The sequence below is a fragment of the Glossina fuscipes genome, unplaced genomic scaffold (assembly GCF_014805625.2).
Source record: "Glossina fuscipes isolate IAEA_lab_2018 unplaced genomic scaffold, Yale_Gfus_2 2, whole genome shotgun sequence".
NCBI classification, from domain to species: domain Eukaryota; kingdom Metazoa; phylum Arthropoda; class Insecta; order Diptera; family Glossinidae; genus Glossina; species Glossina fuscipes.
The window spans coordinates 6,731,478-6,756,875 of NW_023998416.1; positions in this window are offsets into that span (position 1 = coordinate 6,731,478).

Sequence of the window (25,398 nt, forward strand, 5' to 3'; positions counted from 1 at the left end):
CAAAAACAGCAAACACTTTTACTTTCCGTGCCTTTTGTTTATTGCTGCATTGCTGCCCCACAACTATATCGAAAATCAGCCACACACATCCAATCCTAAGGGATATGAAAATTTATATTTTCCCCTTTTTTCCAATCTTTAACAGAATAATGGTAATGGGTATAGAAGATTCGATCGTAACCGAATATAATTTTCTTACTTGTTTAATTTCATTATTTAGTTGTTACGGATCAATAACAAGAGAATTTACATATATATCGTCCATTAATCGAATGAGTGGAGAATATTTGCTCAGGGAAATCATTCATAATTAATATAATAATCTTTAAAATCTTCTATTCTACTAAGAGAAGCAAAGAATGAATTTATATAAGGTAATTAATAACAGTTCATTGGCACTATAATCAATTAATATTTACAAATAAATCGAATTAAAATTATAAATAAATCAATCAATTGTTACTTACACATGCTTATGCCCTTCAATAAGATTAAATTTGTTAATAAATCAAATGAATGAATGGAAGGATGTAATAGTGGTCTTAATATGTTTTGTAACGAAGGTTGAAGCTCGGGCGAATATAACATTCAATATTCAAACTTATTTTATTTATTCTACGTCACTAGTAAAGGTACATTTACTTGACATGAATGCGTTTTATAATACGCCGATCGATTTGGAATCATATTCTCAGTCGCTTTGTCCACATGTACTCTTACTCAATTTATAGATCGAAATTTTAGAATTTGACTCAGTGATAAGACACTATTGCCATTGGCTTAGTTGGAGCATTTTCAGGAGCAGTTTCTTTAAAACTTCTTATTATCATTATCGGAGAAAAATTTGCACATAGATCGATGAAAAATAAAATTTTGTTGCACACACGGTGAAGGGCGTGCAATAGTAGGATATTTGAAATAAGATTTTCTGCTAAATTCCTTCCCAATCCATTGTCCGTATCCACGAGCTTAGAATCCAATCTAAACCTAATCTCAATCTGGCCTAAAAGCGGGACCAAAGAAAGAGATGAATTTTGGTTCTCAGACGTAAAAGTGCCACACTAATTATCAAGAAATGCAGATAAAATGAGTTTGGCTTTACAGCGGAATCTTGCTCTACAAGGGGCGTAAATTTTTTAATGGCTGCCTCTATTAAAAAACTTTCATAATTTAGATTTTATTAAATCAACAAAAATCTTCAAGTATAAATTAACGCCTTTTGGCAAAATAAATTAAACGCGACCTTTTTGTTGTGAGCATATATGCACTGTTATTATATATGAGTTAGGGATGTTATCGCACACATGCCACATTTCAGTGCTAATTCTATCACAAAGCGCGACAAACGGATATAATTTAAAGTAGTCGGGTGTGTAGACAAACCACTAGACGTTGATAGTATATGTCAGATGTCATACATGGATAATAGGAATTTCAGACGTTTATGTCGCTCCTTATAATTACGCAAGGCCAAGTAATGGGTCTAAAATAAACATAGACTAAGTATACGTCGAGCCAAAATTTTATACATGCCTCTGTAAGGAATTACTGACGATGTCAAATAAGTTAAAGAAGAAGTCAACAAATACAGAAGAAATTCTCCGCCTTTTGAAAAAAAAACCAAGACTATCATAGTCCTAAGCAAGAAGGGACTAAATAATAAATTTTACTAAAATTTTTTTCTACAGAAGAAAGTGCTGCAAACTATGTAAGAAACGTGAGCTTAGAACGCGCATGGTTTAAATGCAAAATATTTCTGGGATAGATAACAATTTAGACTCGGCAATAGTAAAAAGATGGCAAAAAAAATCCTCGCTAACGACTTGTCTTACACGATAGGTATTCTTTGCTTCTTCTCCTCCCATTGTTTTATACGGGTTGTTAATTCAAACAGCGGCGTCTAAGTTCGGTCTGTAGTAAGACGCAAGCAACCAACCCTTGTTTAGGTACTCCTACACCTTGCGAGTTTAACAAATTGAATTAGTCTTTGAGAGCAAGCGCATTGACTATAATATTTTGAGCAAAAAGCTACGCAAGCCCTGTGACTTAATCAGCAAAGCATTCTTTTGAGCCCCTTTACGGATGCGTCTTAACAACTTGCTGTCTTTATTTTAAAAGCTTTCAAAATTCGACCTAATTTATCGACATAATCGACTTCAGGAATAACACAACGTTCCTCAACATGTCGCTATTTTTTATAGAGTGATTGCTACGGCGCAGAAAGGAAGCCTGAATTTAATCCAAATCTCTTAGGAAAATAACTCGAGATATAGGAAAATGCAAGTGAGAAAATTATTTTCAATTAAAACATTGACACCGACGGATAGGTAGGGATTGTAATTACCGTAAGTAGAACAAAACATTCGAACATATTCAAATGAGAGCATCTTTTAAGGTAAAACTTAATTTGCATAATCTTTCTAAGCTAAGGGGAAGTTATTTTTGGTCTTATTTGAACTTTTTGAAAGTACTGCAATTAACAGTTTTTGCCGTCTATCCCTTCATAATGACTTTGTAGTCTCTACCCTTTGTTGCTTCCTTTTTCATTTCACCATGTGTTTGTTTTTCCTTTATTCCCTTATACTCGTTATGATAAAAGTACGTGAAACAGTTTAGTCAGTTGTTGGAAATTGTAAAATTTTATGTCTGACGGCTGACTATGACAATAACACTGCACATAGTGTTCCCTATTCAACATTAAGGAGAACGGAAGAGAAAAAGGTATCTGCAGACAAAGTGCTTAGATTGAATAGAGAACGAACACTTTGACACTCACCATAACAATCTTTCATATGAGTAACTTTGGAAGAATTTCATACGTGATTGGTTCACATTTACTTAGCGTTCGATATTAGACCTTGATAACGTTTGGTATCCATAATCCAGTTTATTACGAAAACTTTGCGTTTTTTTTTTTTTATTTCTCAATTTATAATACATTTTTTAATACCTATATATAGCAACTGCAGTTAGTGTAAAATCAACTTAGCTCAGATGTTCAAATTCGCTTACTTGTAATGCTGAAGATTGGCAGTCAAATGGGATTCTATGCTCATTGTTCTTCCTTGCAATATGAGTAAGAAAGTTGGAATACCTTCACATTGATAGCTCTTAAACATTTGCCTTTATAGAGTTACGAATACTAGAAACAATATCACTACTCTGTTCTTGTGAAGGGTAAGAGGTAACCAAATAGGATTTAAATCATACCCTCATACATTTTAACACTAAGCTTTATGGTCTCTTTCTTTTTGTTGTAGGGTTGCAAGTATGTGTTGTTATCTCTTTAAAGTGAGATTTTTATAGTCATAACCACAGAAAAGCGAAGGTCATTGCCGTCCTAGGATTTCACATTCATATCAAGAATCTTCTAGCTCCCTGAGCTTCCAAAGGGAATAGTGAATGTTTGCGTTTATATATATGTTTTAATATTTATTTATTAATTCTCATATGTATATATATAAAATATTACAAATACAACATACATATATATATAGGTGATGTTAATATACTTTAAATATTTGGCTCTTTATAACAAAATAGCAAGGAATGTGACGAAAAATGTTGTTTGTATTTTCGAAGAAAGAAATTACTAAACGCCTTATATGCAACTGACAGCCCAAAGATAATTAAACAGGAAACGACAGCGCTTACAAAATAGTAGAGCTATTCTCGGGTTTACCTTATAACCAATTCACAGACGGAATGTGTTTTCTTAAAATTGTCAATGTATTTCATATTGGACTAGAATCAAGCTGTGACAGAAAACACATTATCTAGGACAAGTGGAATGTAAATTATAATTAGATTGATTACAAATCATAATAAGTCGCCTCGCATAATATCCTTCTCAACTCAGTTCTGGCTTGCGTGGCCTTTAGAGCAGCTTGTAGTCATTTACATTATTCGGTATAGTTGCCTTGGCGTGTTTACAATGTGTAAGTGCTTCAGTTTGCTTCCACTTCATGGTTGACAAATCTTAGGATTAAATGCACACTATTTGCGTTTGTTTAATGAAAGGGAATGTCACTTAACCGAATTAAATGAATAAACTGACATGAAGCTAGAAAGAAATATGTCATCCTGTTGACATTGACCATGCCTTACTTTTTTGTGTTTTGAGTGCATTTTACTAATGACTAAGCACCTTTTTATATTTTTTTTTTCGACTTAAAGGAAATATTCCATGATTCGCTTATTAATTACATTCATTTTCTCATCCTCGAGTAAATAACTATTTATGTTATCGACAACAAACCATTATAGTCGGGCACTACCGACAGTTAGGTGTGCTACATCACATCGGTTAATACAGTCATTCGTTCACTTTCGTGATAATACACCAAAAATGATATATTATTTTTATGTATAGGGGAACTTCCTTCATAGGGTGTAAATTTAGCAAACAGAAATTACTTGTCAACGATTTTATTGTTCTCACCTATGTTCATCATAAAAGACTACAAACTCGTCTGTGTGGTCCTATAAGAGCTTGCTTTTCATGAGAGCCGCTATATGTGGTGGGGTCTAAAGAGTAGGTCTACGTGATTCAAATTCCCTAAGGTTCACTTTTATGCTTCATTGCTACTATGAACTAATTTTGAATGCAGAATATTATAAATTAAAATGTTTTGATAAGGGTCTACTATGGTATGACATCCAATCAACAGATCCATGGAGCATAAAGTTCGCCCAATTAATTTTCAAGGCAATTTACTATTATGGATAAACTTTCATCACAAAATATAAAAAGTCACACCATCTTGACATACAAGCCCCCATATTTTATAATAATCCTTGTATGCGACGATGTCCAAAAAATAGACTTACTTGATCCAAATGTGACGCAGTTAAGTTTCGTATAAAATTATATTTACGAACTAGTTTCGAACACAAAATGTCAAGAGTTGGATATTTTTGCCGTATAAAGAATTTTTTCCATTAGAACTCTTACATGGTGTGTTGTCCAAAAAACGGAGCTAAGTGGTGCAAATCCGCCAAGATTAATTTTTATGTCAAATTATTGTTATGAATGAATTTTCACCAAAAAATATTGAAAATTAGACACTTTTCCCCATATAAAAATGAAATTTTCTTAGGAACATTCATAAGGCAGAGAGTTCAAAAAATTGCCCCATTCGATTCAAATTTTTCATAGTAATTTAGATTGCCGAGATGTTATTGCTCAGCGATTTTTGTGGAGAAGTTTACAAAATTACAGCTTTTTTTTATGGAGTGCATTTTGAAAGTAAGGGGTTTTTTATGGGAACTAGTCGAAGAACCATTTGCAATAGCTTTCGCCTTTGGGGCAAAACAGGTAGGTGCGCCAACTGTCATTAAAATATCTCAGAAACTGCGTTCTGTAGGTGATACCGTCGGACAGACACGTTCACTTTGAAGATCATTTTCTGAATCACTCGTTAAAAAAAAATGTTGAGCGTATATCAATTCTTTCTGGGTGTTATATAAGTGCGCACAAACTTAATGTACCTTGTAGCGTATAATGGTTTTACGCTGCAACTTCATTTACGAAATGAATTCACTAATTTGGACCACGAGAACGCATGCTTATCGTACACCATAATTATATGTTCAAATTTATGCTTATCGCAGTGAAGATAATGATGTTGACGATGGCAATAACACTGAAATAATCGATTTTAGTATGTTTGAATTCGTGTTTCTGAGCAATTCGTAGAGATTTGTGGTTTATGCCAGAATAGATAATGAAAAGTCATCAACAATAGTTTACCCACACACGGTATTAGTGATAGTAGTAACAGTATTACCAGAATGTATGCTTCCGATAGATGAAAAATGTACTAATGAAACTTCAAAATAAGTCCCAATTGAACTTTATGTTTATCTCGTTTTGCTTGTTAGCAAGGCAAGATATTTCAAAGCCTTTAAAAATTGTTTAAAATATCGTTTTATTTCATAGATTCTTAACATGAGTGTTTCCCACCGCGAGAAAAGTTTAAAAGAAAAGATTTTTTTTAATTTGTTTTGAATGGGAGAAAAGCTAATGCAATGATAAAATTCGCGAATTTATATTATGCTTGAAATTATAAAATAAAAAGGTGGCTTCGACAAATATTATACCGGCCGGCATATGGAACTTGAGGCAGCAGTGTAGCTGATGTCGATTTGAATTTAAAAAAAAAAAATCCGCTTAATCCGGAGAATTGTAAAAATGTTGATATTCATGTTGTAAGGAAACGTATCGCTTTATTGCTAATCCACTTGGCTGACTCCGTTTACCTTAGTAGATTGACAGTCCGTCGTCAAAGGTTATCGAAATTTTTTTTCCAAGGTAGGCCAGATAGATATAGTATCTGCCTCGCTCACTAAATCATTTATTGTTCCGTCCGTTCGTCTTTCCGCCACACTCAGCTCAACATCTTTGCCGAAGGCTTAAACATAAACATAAAGTTGCGCCTCCACATATTGAAATATTCTTCTTCGTGCTCATTCTGCAAAGATGTTACGTAAGATCTATTGTGCTTTCAAAAACAACTCGGCAGCTGCATATGCAGCTTTGCGATCTTAACCACCAGCATAAAGATTATGGGCAGGCGATCTAGACCAAGCAGATGTAACTATTTGCTTTCTTCCATAATAAGCACACTTCTCTTACAGAGTTTCGATTATAAATTTTTAAGCATCTTGTTGACCTTAATATCCTCTGATGGCTACAAAATACACCGGTTGTGAGAAAATCTTTAAGGTATAAGTAACCAAATTTTGTATGAGATCCGGCATATCTTTTATTCCTATCGCCGAACGTCAAACGTTTTTTAGGCTGACCATTTAGTAGCTTAATAGCAGCTTGAAGAGTAGCGCAGACGAAAGCAGTGCAATTGTAGTTAAGGAACACTTACACCCTGCAAATAATTGCATTCGCAATGTTTTTGGTGTGATTTTAAAAGAAAATTGTGAAAAAAAATTTCAATCTTTACATTTATATTATCTGATGTGCATATTATAACATACGGTAAGACTTCACAGAAAATTCATTTCTCTGAATTGTTTTTATTTTTAACGGAACTTTCATTTGTTGCTTTCCATTATTTTTGCTCATTTTTCTCTGCTTTCATTTTCTCATTTTAGAAGAAAATTTACAAAAAAACCTTCTGGCGATTACTGTAGCGAGAAGCGCAAAGCTTATGCTTGACCGTTTACGCTGTTACGCTTTTCACATAAATCAAACGACGTTTTTTAAATAAATTTTTGCACTTCGTACGAATTACATATCCTTAAGAAAACTGCATTTGGCTTTGGACGACATCGGGACACTTCACGTACCAAATAAATTTATAAAAATTTTATAGTTTCGCGTAGATTGCGAAGAATTTCATTCAATCACTCTATATATATAATATATTTTATGAGATTGTAAGAGAACTTTTTTCGCAAGTTTGAAGGTTTTAAAGACTACATCAACTTTCAGTTAGTTTAGGCACATTTGCGCGTGAGTTCCGTTCACAGTCATTTGCAATCCGAATGCATATCGAATTAGAAAAACGAACAAAGGGTCTATTTTCAGCGAAAGAGAACGATAGGTCCTCGAACACTTGCAAGTATCAGAAATTAAGAAACTAAGACACTGGTCACTAATGGTTATTCACACACAGGAACAGGCTGACAGTCTGAATTCCAGTAGTAGATGGATTGTCATAGCAGATGAATGTCATGTTGATCTTATGCTCCTCTACGGATTAAAAATTTCTTATGAGATTCCAGCGGCAAATGGATACACTGACAGACGAATATGGTTGGCTCGGTCGTATCGAAGAAGTACATAACCCGAACTCCAAACGAATGGAGTGACACAGTGTTAATTGCCTTCCTATTCTCCATCGCTTCGAAATTGTAAATAATCTTTAGGAACTTGAATGATATTTCTGACTGTTGCAAGTGGAATAGTGGATTTGTTACTTATCCGCATCCTGGAAGGGTGTTTATGTCACTTTTACAAAAAAAAGGTTTACATAGAGCGGATTTTGCGGTTATCTCTTTGAGTGAAAGAATACAGAGGAAAGATATTTTTAACACCTTGTTGCCCGCCGCGCTATGAACGTGATTGCGTCTGTGTCTAGCTGTGTACGAAATGCGATGAAGTCTGTATGTGTCAACTGGCTGTTTTTACTTTGCAGTCTTTATGTTGCGAAAATTAAGTAAAAATGTAAATTTAATATTATGTTATACTTTTTAGCTTTTTTTCAAATCGTTCCTACTCTCGACTGCTTTTTAACGGGATAACGTGAACATGTTATTCTTTATTTCCTTATGGTTTTCCAAATGAATTTTTTTTTTTTTTTTAAAAGATTTTTAGAGCAGAAATTTACTTAAGTTACTTTCGGGGAGGACAGGTGCTTGTTGTGTTACATTCGGGATATAATGTAGGGAAAGCAATAAAACATATAGTACTTAAGTGTACGGGTTCCTACAAAGTAAGACTTATGATGCTTCCGGTTATGTTGTCATATTTGTTTAGATTTTAGTTTCTCTCATATTTTGAAAACAGGATTCCGCCTTTATTCTAAATTTGTGATTTCGTTTTCCTTATCGGTGTATCAGATTTAAATTTGTATATGTATTGCACAATTTCCACTGCGAATTTTTTTGGTAGAATATTGCTATGAAATTTTTTTTCTAATACTTAGGACTCCAAAGACTTGCTTCACATTATTCTCATTCAGTTAGCAACAAAGTAAGCAAAAAAAATAAATTTTGAAAGACAATCTTTTAAAAAAACGCTTCTGGGCTACGGAGTGAGAAGCTCATAAAAGACAACGTGTTTTGTTTTAACAATGGTTGGATTAGTAAGACACGTATGGCTAACTCAAAGTGATCAACTATTCTAAAACTTCAGTGAGTACTGAAATGATCCTATCGGCTGTAAGTATATCGCATATGTATATATAGAATTTCTGTTAACATATTAGCGATGTTCGTGACAAGAACGAATTTAATTTGCAAAAAGAATTTTGCAGCTGAACAATGGAAAGAAGATAGAAAAGAGAACATTCTTTCACAGATGTGTGTGTATGTTAAAAAAATAAATTAAGATCATCTTCAAAAAGTTGGACGTTAGTATTCTTGATGGATATTATCCCATCTTTTATTATGTCTTCATTCGAAATATGGAAAGGTTTTCAGAAAAAAAGAACACAGTAACAGTAACCATCACTGAAACTTCTTCCACGCTAAGAAGTTTCATCTGGAATGATTTCCGTGACGCAGTCTTCTTCGACAAGGCTGCGCAAGTCTTCCAATTTAATTCAAATTTCGTTTAATCGGTTAAATCCCAAAATCCTAAAAAAACCGTAACATTGAATATAAAGAGAAGTAAAGCAAAACTCTCGCTTTAAAGCGAGTTGCATATAGTTTTTCTTGATGACGAAAGGAAATTGCTTCTCCTACTTTATTAACTTTCTCGCGATTTCCAAAGACATCGTCCAGGAAAACGTCAAAAGGAGAACAGTGCACTTGTGGTTTCAATTCCTTGCATACATTTAATAGTTTGAGCTGCTTAGGGTTGAGAATTTCTTTACTCGTAAGCCCCTTGCAAGTCTGCGTATTTCGTTTTTGTTTAGTTATGGAAAATATGTTTCTTCCACTTCTGTGTCTATAAACTTGAGCAGAGTAATTTATTTTTATAATTGCTTTACACATGTCGTTGAGACTACCTTTCACATATTCCATTAACGCTACACATACATAAGATAATACGTTTTACACGTTTCCATTATCGCTAACTAATTATTAATGCGTTAAGGAAGCATTTTAAGGAGCTACGTAAGACTTTGTAAAGTAGATAACTCGTTTGAGATATGTAAACTATGTTCGCATAAATGAGAGCTCATATGCATTCAAAATGTAAGTATGATTACTCTTTACCTATGCGAGGCATTTATTGTCGCATGAAAGCAATTATTTTACTTTAGAAAAATAATATCAATAAATTCATCTCATTATATGCATCTTCAAGCTTCGTCACCCTTTCATAAACGCACAGTAATGTCTCATTATAAAAGCTGAGCACATGGCTGATAGGTGCTTCAATGTTTTTGTAGATATCACTGAATAATTTGATTATTCGCTTTCTTTGAAAAGCTGTCTTCTTCGTAGCTCGAAGAATGGAATGACAACATGGCTAGCGATGGAAAATATTTTCCTAATAACTTAATTTTTATGAGCATAATTTTTGTGGGATTTAGAAGCGAAACGACACAGCTTTTGCCAGAAATTTGCACTCATAATATTATCAATATCGCTACAATGCACTTGAAAAGTACACCAAGAATTTTATATATGATAGATGTTTAATCTAATTATTTCAACACTTTACAGCCAGTCGCTGTCGCCAATCGAAAAACGAAATAAAAATTACTTAGTAGGGACTTTGCTTGAATATTTTTATCTAGTACCGCGTAGCCAAGTAGTTAAGAAGCAAGATTATCAAGTGTGCATAGATGGGGTCAACCCTCATTGCGGTAGACCGCACTTTAGTTAAAGCCTGTGTGTGGTCGTAGCTTTAGTGCGGGTTCTTCGTCGATAAACGCATAGCACTTACCGATCTCAAGCTGCGCCCTCCCTACCTTGCACTTCTTTCTCACAGTCATCATCATACAAGTATAATAGGGATCCTCGAAGTGATCATAGCACTTACCCGCGACATTTATTTTGAGAAAACTCGAAAGCATGAAATTTCAATGCTCTGTAACAGCACTCAACATTCATGGGATGTTCGTAGAAACCCTTACCGTTGCATAAATTGTCGTTTACATTGTCATAGCAATCAAGACCTCTAATTTATGTGCTTTTGAAACGCAACTGAGAAGTGTTCTCAATCTATGCAGCTGTGTAGGAGTAAATCTTGACACATTCAATATCAAACGGTATGCAAGAACTTAAAACTCTTTTGCGAAAATTTTGGCCATAGATAGATCCACAAATGAACAGATCGAAGAATGGCCAGGCGTACATCGACTTACAATTTGATGAAAGGCGTAAGTCCCTAATACTACAAGTTAAGATTTTAGATTTAAGAAACGCTAATCTTTTGAATATATATCTTATCGGCCCACATATCTTCGAAAAACTAATTAAACAAAAAAAAAAATAGTGTCGATTAGAATTTATTTGGAAAATATTGTCCGGAAATTGATCATAAAAGCTATAAATTTTGATCTATCAAACAATCAGGCCGATGATCCTTAGAAAAACTTATTCTGAAATTGCAGTTACGCCTATTGGTACAAAAATTAAGAGAGCAGGGTACGGCGAAGCTTCAAATTTTCTTTTTACGATGCCTAGGTCGACTTTGGTCACTTCTTTAGGCATAAAAGAAAACTTTTTATAACCAATTGCCTCCTGTACTTGTCAAAGGGTGCAGTGCACTCGAAATATTGGACATGCTGAAAAAGTAAACCCTTAACTTATTTGATGACTTGGTTTGTTAATATTTCATTTTATAAATGTTGCAAGTTTGGAAGCTGTACACTTCCTAGAAGACATACACCATAAACTAGAAAGCAATAAAAATCATTTCAAAATAGCAAGAATGCTGTCCCTATAAGAGCAAACCTTACTGTACCCGTTGGTGTATATATTTGATTAAATACTTAAAGTACACATTAAATATTGATAAATGAATTTAACGACGTTGCGTTGTAGCAATTTTAACACAAGATGCAATTCGTTTTTATTTTTTTCACCAGTTCGTGACATGGTTGCAACATGTGCACAATGCATGTATTTTAATGGCTGCATTTGAATGGTTGAGCTTTTTGTTCTTGTTGATTCACTCATTTATATGTATTTACCTCCCGTCTGTGTCGGATATCTAAAGATGTGCGAACAAAGATCGGTAAACGTGTGATGCTTATGCAAATAAACGAACATGTTAAGGTGTTTGTGAGTACAATATCGCCAAAAATATTTTTCATTTATTTAAATATTAACATACTTTACCGCTCTTGCTTTTTTCATTTTGCGAAATTTTTATTGCAAGAAAATCGACTGTCGTTGCCTCGACCACTCACTTTAAGTTCTGCAGGAGAAAAATCAATGGTTAGCATGTTGTTCACACTTTATAAAAGCACAAGTGTTGTCCTACTAGGCAAAGGAAGAACGGATATACCTACATATAGGTATTTATAAATATACTTTGGTCTTTTTATGTTTCTATTATTATTCTGGACCCGGACAGATTTATTGCGGCAAAGAGGTCGAGCGATAATGCAGATATGTATGTAAGATATAGAGATCTTCTTCGGCAGAAACCAGAATTACTTAAAAGACAGAAGAACCGTTAAATGGCAGAAGAACTGTTAAATGGCAGATGGACCGTTTCCATCGTCAGTATATACGGAAAGTGTAGCTTCAAATGTAGCTAAGTTTGCATTGTCCCCCGACAAACTTGCCTGGTGCATGATTTGCTTGCTTTAAGGATTTTTTCAGATTCAGATGTTGCGCAGCTCGATCATGCTGCTAATGTGTGTCTATTAAAGTAAAAGCTCGCGGCCAGTATTCTTTATTTTTAGACACTTTAGTAGAACATTCTAGAATAATTCGAGTTGGGTGAACAGATAATGGGAACACCTTAAATTTCGCGAACTCAAACTAGATCAGTTAAAAGCACAAATTGTGAAGAAGTTGAAAGTTTTGTTATGAATTCAATCATCATTACTTTCAGACATGTCATGAAGATATACTTGCATATTCGAGTTGAGTTCGAACAGAAAGAAATTTGGCGAAGTCAAGCTAGATCAAGCTAACCTACCCTAAGAGATGGCTTAGCAAATCTTAAACTTGATACGCATTTAATAGAACAAAATCAATCAGGGCAATAAAAAATTAAAAATAATAAGAATGTAATTTATCTCAATCTGAGGTAGACTAAACCATAGACCGATCACAAAAGCGATGATTGACCAAGAATTGGCATATGATGCGTTTGCACTAAACAGTAAAAGTATCTTTTAAACGTCAATTCACAATAATGCGATGAAAACAGATCATGATGAACCTCAACTTTCTCCTACTGTGTCGCTGCTGCTTATATGCAAATTTTCGCATCATCTAGAAGGCAGTTTCAGGAGCGATTTAGAATATCTGCCTGTACAAATGCCATCCATCCAACTGTCGATGGGCTAGTTTGTGCCATGTCTGTGGTAAATATTGTCTCGATCGCGTATCAAATGCAGTAAGACATGAGAAGTTCTTGCATGCAGTTTGATGATGGAAATAGTTGACATTTTTGAAAAACGCCTTCGCATTTAAAAAAAAAAAGAAGAGGCGGTTACTTATAAACTACACTGGATACAAAAACAAGAGATGTTAAATATATTCTATAAACGATCCTACATTAACTCTTGTTGACTACGCCCACCCAACATCGTACAACATACAAATGCCATTTAAAAGATGCGATAACAACCGAATCTTCCAGGTAGATTCGTAAACGAACTCTTTTCATTTCAGAACTCAACTTAAGAGGACAAGTCCTTCATGCTCTATTTTTGCGTTCGTGCGGCTTCAAAGGGGAAGGGTCTTAGCACACTGGCCGCCAAATCGTTTTCGGGAATGTACAATACATAGACTGTGAGCCATATGGAAATGAAATTGAAAATTACTTTCTTGATTTTTTCTTCCTCCGAAGAAATCACGCAACATTTTTTATACGTTTCTGTTTATATATTTATTCTTTTATTTCCGACAACTTCCCCTTTTGAATGCATTTAGTGAATAGGAAAAGTAAATTAATTTCCATTTCGTTTGCTTTACGCTAAATAACATGAAAATGAGAAAAATGTGTCGGTTTATAACTTTACTCATTTATAAAACAGCGATAAGGTTTGGTGCTCACAGCAAATAGTTGTATGTATTTCCACAATTTCGTTAACAAGTCTAATTTAGAAATATTGTAGACCGCGTAATGAAAATTTGTAAAAGTAAGCTGTGGAAAAACTTTTCCCCACAACCGCTTCATCATGAACCAATTTGAAAGGTTCTTGCGTTTGTTGCTTGTTTACATTAACATTAATTTACTTTCAAAAGAGAGTGATTTCAAACTTAATTTACTTTTTAATTTAATTTTGTTTGTTCTGCGAAATGAATGAATACTTACGAATTCAAAATAAAAACGAATGCGAACATTATAGTTGGTTAAGGTCCATCATTAAATATCATGAATCACGTTACAGTGGTTGACAAATGACTCCGATCCGAACTACTTTCAATAGTGTTCGTCTTTGGGTAAAAACAGGTCGTTATATCTAATTTAATTAAAATGTTTCGAAAATTGCGGCCTATAGATTGAGCACAAGAAAACAACACGAACAGACGGACAGACAAGCGTAAGTCTATTTAGAAAGTGATGCCGAAACGCACAGTACAACCAAAGATAAGTGTACGCCAAGTCATTCTGGGTATTGAATACATCCCCACAAACTTACTATACTCTTATAACACAAATGTTTTAGGATATAAAAAGAAAATTTTTAATTAAACAAAAAACAATATTTGCTTAAAATTCTTAAAACTTGTCATTCATAAATAATTCCATCTTTTCATTTTTAAATATAAGATAATAAAATCTTACTAAAGTAAAATAAGAAAATAAACACTTTGTGAATTCTAAAACGTCCACCTTGCTTCACTTTGACTATACCAGTCGTATCAGGGAGAAGCAAATAAGAAGATATCCCAGTATTTCGTTCAAAATTAGACCTAGCAAAAGTTAAGGGATCTTTGATGTTTCTATTATCCATAACGGTAGCGGTACAAGCAATTAGTAGCTTTTCACTTGGTTGCTCTTACATTCTCATCGCTTGTATGGCCAAAAATTCTGTTGAAATGTTACAATGTATCAAACGCTCGAAAGAAAGAGAATGTATGGCAATTGCCGTATTGCGCATAAGTGAATATGCGCTATGGTTTCGCTCAGCGGATATCGTGTAGCACGATACGGTCAGAAAGAAGCGATGAAACAGGAAGAGAAAGCGAATGGTTGCCTAAACCGATAGGTGTTAAGCCTTTACCGACTGATCGCTCAACATAGCTACAACCTAAACTCTGTCGCGACTGAGATTTGAACCCCCGAAAACCGACTTTGTATTCGCTGTTCTTGCCTACTAGACTACTTACGCGGATATATGCATATATGAAAAGAAAAACAAAAAGATCGTAGGTAGCGAACTATAACTTGTTTTCGTTTAATCGTTTATTTGATGTTGAAAAACTTTACATTTTATATACGCTAAATGCTTCAATAAATTTCAATGAAAGCATTCCTTGAAGAAGTACATGTGAACGAACTTTTCATACAACAATTCGTATGATCGCTGAGAGATTGCATTTATCGACTTCGAACGCCTATGTAATATATTCATCCACTACATAAAAAACTGGTCTTTCATTTTGATCAAAAAAAAAACGAAATGAGTTTTCGAACAACCTAAAAATCATGCGTTAAGGTAGTTGCGCTTAATTTCCATTACAAATTAAACGTGAACAAGAGGAATTAAGCCTTGTTATGTTAGAAAGGGGTAATCAATTCTCATTAGAAGCGAACAGTGAACAGAATAGTGCATCGGTAAATTCCTTGGCGGTGGTATAGTATACGTGCAGTATTTTACATACTTTGTGTGTAATTTTTTTTCGTAGCAGCAGTAGCAATATTTATTTATCAGTATTTTAGACTATGCTCTAGCGAAATTATTATTATTATGCTTATATAAGAGAGGACTAGGTAGACTTATTATTCAATGTAATTTATATCATTGAATAACATTCATTATATGAGATTCGACTAAAAGATGGAGGAAAAATAGGGAAAAATCTCTACAAAGAAATCTTTATGAAAACCATTTTTCTTCTCTTTATTTATTGTGCGGAGTCAAAGTCGTCTCTCGTTTTGACCTCACATTTGCTTCGTATAGGAAGCGAGCTTGTTAGGTTTAAGTTAGAATTAAGTTTCAATTGTAGTCGTAAGTTGACGAAACAGACGACGGGGTTGGGGAAACCTAAGGGGATATGGTAAGGTTGTCAGAAGCAACCTTGGCGAAAGTCCGAAAGAGATGACTTCCTTTACCGAGTCGGTGGAATGATTTTTCATTTTCGGTTTTTCTTGTGAACGGGCCAGCCAACCGACCAACACGCCGTCGCGCGAGAACCTAGTTTTTTCTTTTGTGTTTTTCTCTCTAGTGCATAAGTCAGTAAGGAATAAAATTTCATAAGGAGTGAAGCGATAAATAATAAATAAATTTCTTGCGGGAGGGATACCTGAAGCCCAGTGAATTAGCCAAGGCACCAGAGTAGCGGCAGAAGCCTGCCTGACATTATTTATATATTGTAGTTATCTTTAAGCATAATACAGCAAAAGCGCAAGGCTGTGTTTTTTAGCAAAGGCAGGAAACTTGCAGACGCAGTCTACACTGAGAGGCATTTCTTGTTAGCTAAGAAGTTTGCCACGGAAAAATATCACAAAAATTAAAGTAATAAGAATTTGCGAAATGAAATGAGACGAATGTACGCGGAGGACCAGGACACAGCAGATTAAATGAGCGAACATCGTGCCCAGAACAAAAAAACCCGCCAATGTCCTATAAAAATCCAGATGATGTTAACCATTTTTTTTTTTTGGATTATCGAAGTATGGTACAGTATGCATTCCTGCCACCGAGCCATACTGTTAACAAGGAATATTATTTGACTTTGAGCATTATTTTGAAGGCGACGAAATAGATTTGGAATAACAGATAGACCTAAAAAAGAAGAAATTATTTATTGTTATTACAGTCTGGACACAGCAGTATTGTGTGCATCTGATCTTTTCAAAAGTTTTTTAAGAACAAATTTACGTGAACCATCGACTATAAATATATGCTGTTTAATAGCAAGCACTCTAATAAATAAAAGTGTGGCATAATACAACACTTTCTAGAGATCGATAAAGGTAGACAAGCAAGGCAACATGTGCTTAGTACACGGGAGAAGGGCAGCGAAACAGTGTGTTGATTAAAACTTACTTTTAATCTCAGGTGGATATTGGTTGAATATACGCGATATCTGATTTCATTTTAATTTTAACAATTCTTCTTCTTTAAATCATTGTATAATATAAAAAAATCGTTAGAGCGAGGAAATGGTTTTAAATTACTTACTTATATTCAAATTAACTTAAAGCCAAATACTTGAAAATACTCTGTAAATACTTTCGAAATTTATTAAAATCAAAAAAAAAAAAAGAAAAAACCGACAAAAGTTAACCGAAAGTACTTAAGTTTTTCTTAAATGCATAGGGGAGACTGCAAGTGTGTGTACTATGTTTATGTATTTTTATTTATGCACTATGCTTGCATGTACTGTATATAGCACCCACAAATGTGATGTAAGTAGTTTACATAGCTGCTATTTCTTCTGCGTTTTCTTCTGTTTTTGCTTTCATTTTTTTATACTCTATAGCACGGTAGCGGAAATTCATTTCTTTTCTTACTCTTTGTTATTCTCAAGTGTTACTGTTCGCTTTCCAAATTTCCTTCTGTTTAATTATGAGTTTTCCTGTCCTTGATAAAAAAATGGCCAATGATCAACTTTGTTTCATTGAGCACCCAGGCGCTATATATAGTATACGTATTCAGCGAATTAAACTCTGAGTAGCCATCTATCCACTTTGCATCGGTCGCTTATTGTTCGACAGTTTGTAGTCAGGTTAGTCGTGTACATATGCCATCTCGAATAGCTTAAGCGTCAAGCAACCACCTGTTTGTTAATTTCTCCCTACGTCTTATATTGTTGAGCTTTTAGGTTTACAAAAGTTGGGAAAAAAGTTGACTTTTGTTAATTATCTGTTATATATATATACCTATAAAACATCTTGAGCAAATTAAACATTGAAGCAGTTATCTGTTCGCCCAGTTCTCCCAGTGACCTATACTTAAGCGGTCACAGAATTTGCTATAGAAAGTTGAAGTTAGGATGCATATCTGTTAACTGTCGCTTTCATAACCTAAAAGAATTTAATTAAGGGACAAGGTTTAAAATAGGATATTACTTAACTGATAAAATACAGTCGTTGTTGTTTATATAATTATTCAATTTATTAAATTAATAAGAAAACAAGTGAAAACATTATAATCAGTCTGCACCGACTATTGAATACCCTAAACCACATTGACTAACAAAATTCTTATTTCTACTGTGTAACATGAAAATTGCTCCCTGTTTTTATAGGAACTTAAAATTATGAAACTACATATTAAAAATTACAGGTCTTTGCCAATGAAGGCTTACTTTCCATAAGAATTGTGTGACATAAGAGGTTCAAAAATTGAGGTACGTGTTCAAAATTCAGCATAATTAATTTTTACATCAAATTACTATTCAAAGCATAATAAACTATAAACTACTATATCGAAACATAATAAAACTTACACTTTTCTGCCCTAAAAACCCAAAATTTCGAGAAAATTCTTGTATAGGGTAGGGGTTATTATTACTTTGCCACTTTTGTCAAGATATTTTGATAATTGCAATTTTTTCCATACAACGACTTTTCAAAATATGACATTATGTGGAGCGCTTTAAATCATTCTCAGTAGTGTTTGTCCTTTGGTCGAAGCGCGCCTGTAGCTCGAACACAAATTTACATAGACCAACATTAGATGGACAGACAGCCTTAGATCGATACAGTATCATCGGTATCGGTGGGTCCATCCTAAGCCCTTTTACGTGTTACATACGTTTACACAAACTTAATATACCCTGCACCATAAGTAGAATCAAAAATATAGAAATTGCTTGCAACACTAAACTAATTCTACTAAAATGTCTTTTTTATAGTTAATAATATTCTTTAACAAAATTTTTACTAAAAAATTATATTTCTTTGCAAGAATTTCCTTAGCAGAAAAATATTTAAATTTTTCTTAACTTTGCGTTAAAGAGTAAACAGAAATTGCAATTGTGTTTACATGTGGAATTAATGTCAATTTCATGAAAAGTTAAATGCATATAAAGACTTATACGAAGGAGTAAAAATGTGTGACAACATCCACAGACCAATAAATGGAGCGTCACTAACAAAAAATCAACAACCATCGGTCAAGGATTAAATTTAAAAACGAATTTTCATTGGCAACGACTTTCGAATTCTGCAAAAACTTATTTCGATAATATGTGATTTCCTGGCATGGAAAACTGATTACATAATATTATCATTAAACGCTTGTTTGTTGTGTTCGTTCATATGCGGTTTGTTGCACAAATATATTAAAAATTCAAATTACATTTAAATTCTCTAAAAATTCCAAAAGCAATCCAATAAAATCGTACGACCATAAAGGTGTGCATATAAATTTATTTGAAATGAACCAAAGGATACGCCATAACAGCATTGGTAAGCGCAGTGCCGTTTATCTACATCAACAAGTTATTAGATTTTATTTTTGTTTTTCTTTGTGCATTAAATTCTGGCAGTTATTCCACATTGATACAATTATATGTCATAGGAACAAGTAATGTTTTGAAGTTTTCGGAACTTATTCACTTTTGTTGAGTCTCTAGAATTATTCAGAGAACATTTTAAATCAATCTAAAAATAGGTTTAAGAAAGCCATGATACTGGTGTAGCTGTTGACTATTGGTTGCTCATGTTGTTCATATTTTTAGGAAGAACAAATTGAACTGAGTTGCAATATCTTTTATGTCGCATAAAGCGCACATGGATAGTGATATAAGACATTGAAAATGATATGCTGAAAACAGACATACGAGAAATTTAGAAGACCATTTCCCCCATTTTCGTTGAGAGGCACCACACTTTTCGTTTGACAGCGTATTCATAATCCAAGGGACTTGCCAGGTATAATCAACTAGCAAGCCTCGCTGATTTACATTGTTGCAAAAGTGAAAATTTCGGGTAGGTTCACGGCATGTAAAAAAACACCATGGTGACGGATCAAGCGTTATTTTTTTTTTATTTTTTTTTATTTTATACGGAACATAACACAAATGACGCTTTGAATGGGTTTACTAGCTTCTCCTATAACAAGTAGAAACCATAACGACACAACTAATTGAGGTCATTCCAGTACACTGCAACAGACGGTTGCATATTCTTCTAGTTCTGCACATTCCGCACATACCGCAATAAATTAGCACGGTGTCAGCTATCACGACCTTAATGAATCATAAAATGAAGATTTAAATTCATCCACCAGCTACCACATGAAAACATCTAGAGTTCAACAAGATAATAGTACGAATAATATGAATGTTTCCTCCCAGCAAGGGGCAGTTAAATAATAGTCACAACAGTATTAGTATGCATATGATTTTACACGTTTCCTTGTACATTTACATCAATAACAACAAACACGTCCCCTTACATATTTCGGTCGAGAATGTCTTATAAAAACAAGTAACATAATTATATTCGGCAGGGCTTGGATAAATTGCATCACCCATCGGCTGTCTTGAAAGACTCAAAACGAACAAAAACTTAAGTTTGGACATTCGGTGGATAAATTATTTCTACTTATGGAAGGACATGTTTTGTCCTATTTCACTTCCGCAATTGAAGTGTGTACATATATGTACAACATATTGTTACAGAAATCCCAAATCTACTTGGATGTCATCTAATAGATTTTCCCAGAAAAGAAATTTCCGAGAGAAGGAAAAACCAAGTGGAAATTCGTGGCGCGTCAAGCAGCTGCCGGCCGACGAAAAATATTAGCGGAAAAGTGGATTAACGGATTTAAAAAATACGCCATGAACTTAGATAATAGTAATATGTTTGTAAAAGTGTATATAAAAAGAATATTTGCGGAAGACAGAGTCACTCGGAAAACAGCATTTGAGTCGAATTGAAAGTTTAAGTCAAGAATGCTGTCAAACTACATAAACTGCAAATAGTCGTACCCTTAAAGTAATTGATTGCAAATAAAACCACGATCTAATGATATCTCCCTATATTTATTATTCTCATTACAATGCTACTCTTTTCTCTTTTTTTAATCCTTTTATTGCTTCAGTTAATTAAATTTTTCCTTTATTACGAAATATATTTCTCTTGCTAATGAAATTCTTTTATATGCACATCTGCTTGAATTGGCATTGGCATGTAAAAGGCTCATACATAGAAGGGCTTGTTTGCACCCGAAATATTTTCATAAAAGAAAAAAAAATGGGGTTCCATTAGCTACGTTTTCAATAGAGTGTGGCAAGTGACAAATTTTATTTTCAGTTCGATACTACAAATGTGCAAACGCATTTGTGCCGCAAAAATTTTGCGTGTGTGCATATATGTGTACGTGGGCTCCGCTATATGCAATTTTGTATTCATCAGTACTTTTGAAAGTAAATTAAAAATGAACAATTGCTGTTCATTGTTACCATTTGGTTGTCGTGAGCTCATTATCGTTTTCATTCTCTTCCCTCTTCGTTTGTAAATCTGCTATAATCAGTTCAAAAATAATCGATTATTCATTCGTATGTAAAGAGGAGGGAGAGATTTTCTTTCCAAAAGGTTTTATTTTGCAGTTTATGGTTATTTAGACTTATTACATTACCATGGCTCATATTATGCTTGGTCAGCTTTATTTTGAAAATTGATGTCGAGTCACTTTAGAAATGTTGACATGGCTTGCTTTGCATTTTGGTGAACCATTAGCAAATTTAACTTAAATGAAAAATTTCCATCGAATTGCATTGAGTCTAGCTCCATTTGTCGTATATTATTATAACTAATGTGCGACTGACATGGCATTGGTTCAAGTTTTCTAAAGATCAACTTTTTTAATGTTAACATACCACGACTGGTTTTGAAGGTCTAGGACTAATATGACTAATAACAGCAGACAGACCGAAGGACGATCAGGTAGACGAACTTGGCCTGAGGACACTTGAACTAATAGACGTACTAATGCAGTAGATTGACGAGCAGATGCGCTCAAAGCGGTTTTTGTGCCTTTCTGCGATCCTTGTTCACAACATAAGAAAAATACTTTTCTAATTGAGTTGCGAAAACCACTATTTAAAGCTACACTCAAACCTGTTTTTGTGAGTTGTGTTTTTGTGCGTCCATGCGGTCCCTAAGCGTACGTTCATGCACGCGCGCTTGTGTTTGCTCTTATTCTCCTGTTCAATCTGTTACCGGTTTTGCTTACGTTTACATTCAAACCTGTTTTGTGCGTTTAATGGGGACCGCATAAACGCACAGAGAAAGACCGCATAGCAAAAATGGTGGTTGATTGAACGGGAGAACATAAACAACTATAAAGCATTATTGTTTAATCAGCACATACCAACTTTGAAGGTTGGTATTTCCTGAAAATTATATAAATTTTTTTTTTTTTTTTGTTTTTTTGGTGGAAACAACATCTATGTGTAAATCTAGGCAATTAGTGACCGATTAGCTCTTTAATAATGGAAAAGTAAACAAAACAATTACAAGAATTTAATAATTCATCGCAGGAAGTTCTGACAGCTTGTCACGTTCTCTAAGATACATTAAAAATCTGAATTGGCTTTATTATTCTGAAACTTTCTATAACCTGAGTTGTGTACTGCACTTTTAGATCAATTACACTCAAAAGCCTGAACACAACCTACTTTCTTAGTTTTGGGTTATATAACATTTCTTTGCTTTATGCGTTTTTAGGTTTTTTCTCTTTCTCATCCGCCTGAGTAGCCGTAGGGGAGGAATCTCGACTAGCAAGTCAATGGTCGTGGGTTCGAATCTCAAGTTCCGTAGAATTCTCAATAAAGCCGATAGCCTTAGATGCTAGTGCTTTTAAGAGTTTAGTCTTAGAATTTATTTCTCTCGCGAAATTAATAATAATAATAATAATAATAATAGGTTTTCTCATATTATTTAATTTTCATAATTATTATATCGGATTTTCCCTACTACGCAGTTCATCACCATTTAACAAATACGCAAAATGACATGTTTAGCAGAAGACATATGTTGTACAGAGTTAAAGGAATTTTTTTCATTTACCTAATTTATAGTAAGTAAGATAATCAACAATCGTACATTCGTAGTAAAGCACGTGCTTTTTGTTTGAACCAACAATAACAACGACCGTAAAAGCTATTTACGGTTTGCGTCTTCCAACTTCTATGAAGCGAACATAACACAACATGATGCCTGTCGTCTTGGGTGAGACATGTTTGAAAGAGTTTTATCGCAAGCAAGAAAATAAATTGAAAAATTCTCTCTCTTATACGCTAGTTGCCGAAGTCAACCAACCATACCAAATACACGAACAATGCTTGCGAGGGGGGTAGTAAGTAAAGCATTTGAAATTTAATTATTTACTTGCGATAATATTCGGGTACTATTTCCGTTCTTTCAGCAACACCTCGTATTTAAGAGGGGGCGTTTGTTACTAGATTATCCTGTTTGTTGCACCAAGAGTGCCATTATTTCCTCAAGCACAAAGTATCGATGAAGATGTTTGCGATAAAACTGCTGTTGTGCGTAATTGAGTCTTTAAATGTTTTATAGAAGTATGATGGTAATGAGTCACTTGTTTACGTTTTATATATAAAAAAAAAAAAGAGTTTTTCAATTAATTTGGTTTTATCGGATGATGAATAAAATCTAATTTTAAAAATGCACATTATGACGTTTGTGTGCACTGACGTGCTTCGACTTAAGGACAAACACTATTGAAAATGGGTTGGATCAATCAAATTTTCCGACCACTTCCCACGGGAAGCCTTCTTTTAAATAGTTGTTATATGGGAAAAAATGTAATTTTCCAAATTTTTTGACAAAATTCCCTTTGTAATAATATTTGGAGATTCTAAATTAGTATGAATGAGTGTATGGTTCGGCTGCGGCAATTTTCTAAACCTTCCTCCACATAACCGTACCTACGAAAGCTGAATCTTTATATGGTAAAAAGATATATAGAGAGCATATAAGAACTCCTAAGCGGGCTACCATAAAAACTATGCCTTTGCATGAAAATAATGCGTGAGCTTTGGTATATTATTACCAAAGTGAGTGAATAACGGTATTAGGCGGTTTGGTAAGGGGTGTAGAAAAGTCGGTCTTGTCCGACAATAGTATTCATACTTGTTTTTTTAAATAGCAGTTTATTGCTAAAACAAAACATTTATTATAATTATTCTTAGTAGTTTTCGCTTTACCTAAATATTTTATAGTTCGAATAGACGAACGGACATGACATGACAGAAACATTTGAGTTCACTTATAGCGCTGATGAGAAGAAAAACTGCTACAACTGCATTGCTGACTTAAAACTAACAATGTTCATGTATACGTGTCTATATATTCGATCCGATTTAAGAGTCATTATTATTTTCTTTTTTTTTTTGACTAAATTGTTAGCACAACGGAGCAAACGGAAAGAAAGTCTACCAGGGAAATACCAACTTCAATTGCGTACGCCAATTATATACAACGCGTTGGCGTACGTTACTCTTGGGAAAATTTTGATTTTCTTTTGCATGTGAAATAAATTTTTTACTTGCAAACGTGAAATTATGACAACAACAAAGACAGAGACGCAAAGAGATTACCCTTTATTTTTTCTTTTCCTGGTTGTGTTACCATAACAAGCACCTTTAAAAAAAGACAAGCTCTCTTATGTAAGCTGACATGAAAGGTATTCCAGCAACAATGTTTTGCTCTGTAAGTTATATTTGCTTTTTATACTTTTGTACAAAATAAATAATGAAAGCAGTGATGTTTACTTGTAAGAATATATAAGTATAAGCTGATAAACAACAATGCAAAGAAAAAAAAATATTATAAGGATTTGCATTTAAAAAATATACTTACCTTCCAAGCATAAATAAAATGCACGCAGAGCGTAACTAATAGTAACTGATAATTAAATGCATGTGAATGCTTAACAAATACACAGAGGGAAAATAGTAACGTTATAAACAAAATTAAAATGCGGATCCAAGCATTGCTCTCGCTGTCTCCTTCTTGCTCCTTGCTGGCTTGCGAGCACATAATTAGAGGCCATTTATTCCAATTTATTTGCGAAAAGGCCAGCAAAGTACAAAAGCATGTTTTCACTGAAGTACCTAACAAAAATGTTGTATGTTTTTTTTTTTTTTGTTTTCGCCATAGCGTAGCAGGAAAAAGAAATAAGTGCATCCTTTATAGCATCTCTTGAATAACTATTTGCTGTCTAGAGCAAAAAACTAAAAACATTTTTGGAGTGTTATTCAATTCTATTCTAGTGATGACGTGAGTTGGTTTCTTAAGAGTGCCGTCGATTTGAGGTAAATTGCTGTTCTTCTATAAAATCATTGATCAATCTTTCATAAAATTGATTAATGTATAATTGACATTTTAAACCAATCGGTTGCGAGTTGAAAGTGCTAGATATAAGA